Below are 2,874 nucleotides of genomic sequence, written 5' to 3'. Positions count from 1 at the left end.
AAAATTACTGTCGAAGATAATTTTTGAGAATTTCTTTCGAGAATATTTTTTGGAAATGGATAACGGATTGAAGAGTAACTATACGAGAGGAATTTTCAATGAAGTGTCCAATAATAAAAAAATTACTATCGAGAATTCTTTCTAAAACTATTAAAATAGATACTGCATTGAATTAATTATACGTTATTGAAAAAAGAAAATTTAGAAAGAAAATTGCAAATGTAAAAATTAAACTAAGAATGTTCAAGAATAAAATCCTCAAGAGTATTTTTCGTAAATAGATACTACGTTAAAAAATAATTATACGAAAGTAATCCACGTAACGAAAAATTACTGTCGAAGATAATTTTTGAAAATTTCTTTCGAGAATATTTTTCGTAAATGGATAATGGATTGAAGTAACTAAGAAATAACCATACTAAGAATAATTTTCAATGCAGTATCCAATAATAAAAAAATTACTATGGACAATAGTTCTCAAGAATTTTTTCTGAAAATATATTTTTCCGTATTGAATTAATTATTAACGAGATTAATTATCGATGCACTGTCCACTAAGATTAAGAAGATCGAAAACAACTCTCGAGAATTTTTAAATACATGCTTGCATAAAAAAGTTAAAATATTAGAAATAAAAGGAATATCTACGCACTTACCTCGAGATTCGTCGCAGTTTCTCAATTTGTTTTGGTTCGGAGTTCGACGTTATCGCGCTCGAAGTCGAATTAAGACTGGTATATTCGGAGATTATTCAAGGAGACACGTGGTGAGGATTGTTTATATCGTTCGTACTGTTAAAGTCGGCTTGTATATATCTCTGTAAATTTTAATATTATACGAATAAATATTTGAAAAAATATTTGAAAATATTATTGAAATAATATTTAACTAGATATATTATTTTTAATATTGTTTAAACAAATAATATTTTTTTTCAACGATATATAACATTTTCACGAAATATTTAAAAACATTTTCTTGTTATTAATTGTACTGACATTTATATTAATCTTTTATTTAATTTATATTAATCCCCGCAAAATGTGTAGGAATAAAGATTTTATTTGATCAATTTATTTATTTATTTATTTATTAAACTCTATTTATTTTTCAAATTTATTCCCTTTACATTTATGAAATTGATATAGTAACTTATCAATATGACGAGCTTCTGTTACGAATAATAAACATATTTTACATATCCAATTGAACACGACCGTGGATAAATAACATTAATAAATCGCATAAACCGATAAAAAAGAAAAGAAAAAAACAAAAGAAAAAAAAAATTTAATCACATAAATATTCAAACATAATATCAATTCGACGATGATCGATTTCATTAAAATATCCAAAGCTATATACGGATAAAAAAAATGAATCTTCGAAAAGAAAAGAAAAAAAAAATAACAAGCCGAATAATTTCAAGTTTCGAAAAAAGCCCCTACCAAAAACTCAATCCCTTTTCAATCCCCCAGCATCCCAAAAAGAATAAAATACAGCAACAAACATCCTCTCGCCAACCTTGAACGAACAAAAAAAAAAAAAAAATTCCACCATCCATATAACGATATCCCAACGATGAAAATCATCGATGCATGGAGTGCCACGGGCATCGACAACGTATCGATAATCGATAATCGCGACCACCTCCTAGAGGATGCAGCCGCCAAATTCACGACGGGCGGCACACAATTTGTCTTTATCCGAGCAGGAGGGTTAACAATTTTCTTGTTTCCTCCTCCTTCCCGGATCTGGAAACTGCTCACTTAAGATAGCCTATCTGGATACTGCTACCATCGTTCACAGCACCGAGGGCACGTCATCGTTCTAATTAATTCCAACACACGCCCCTACGCACGCTCACGATCGATCAAGATATCGTGGCGATTAGCCGGCGCTCGTTCGACAGTTGATTGATGCCGCGGCGCCTTCCATTCGAATCGAATCGAAACGAAGGGAAGGGAAAGGAAGGGAGTGAAAGGGTGGAGAAAATAAAAGAGAGAGAGAGGAGGAGGAGGATACGCGTTGGTGCATACCAACTCGTCCAAAATAAATGAGGCTGGAAATTGTGGCGTATACCGGCGTGTACCGGTGTCACGATAACGGCCGAGATGTTAGCGTACAACGTGGCTATCGGCTCCTTGGGACGGAGTTTGGATCGCACCCTTCCCTTCAAATGGCCGCGTTTATCTTCGTTATCCTGCGAATTTCGCGAATGGAGAAAGAGGGGAAGCTGGTTTGCCTTTTTTCTTGGAAATTGAACGAGACGTATGAAGGGGGATAGGGGGAGGGGGAGGGAACGAGGAGATTTGGAGATTGTGGGAATTTCGATGGTTAAGATTGTAGTCGTGGAATGATGCGAGGTTGAGAAGAGTTAAGAGGGATTTTTAATTTGTTTTCTTCTTCCCTTCTTTTTTGGAGATTCGTAGAGATAAACAGAAAGTTTTAATAAACTTTGTTCGCGTTTATTAGTAGTAGAGGTAAAAAAAAAAAAAAAAAAAAAAAAGAGAGAATTCTTTTTAACGAGTATTTTCATCGATGAAAAATTTCCATAACGAACCAAATAAATTGTAACTGATAGATGGGATATCAGTTTCCAATTTCGGGATCGGTTCGATTTTTTGTTTAACGTTCTTTTCAATCGTGCAGGCCGTCCGAGGCCGCGATGAAAAGAGAAATTCTTCGTTAACGATCGACGTTATGCGTGTAAACGAATCAAAATTGCCACCGGACTCTTCAATTCGTTCAAAAATCGTCGAAATATCGTGGGTGAAATCGTGGGTGAAAATCTTCTTTTCAGATTTATATCCCTAGATATAGATTTTTCATCTCGTTTCACATCCACTTTTCGCAACAATTCAACCCTCTTGT

This window comes from Apis dorsata, unplaced genomic scaffold (genome assembly GCF_000469605.1).
Source record: "Apis dorsata unplaced genomic scaffold, Apis dorsata 1.3 scaffold_248, whole genome shotgun sequence".
NCBI lineage: Eukaryota > Metazoa > Arthropoda > Insecta > Hymenoptera > Apidae > Apis > Apis dorsata.
Note: the sequence above shows the minus strand (reverse complement) of the source record.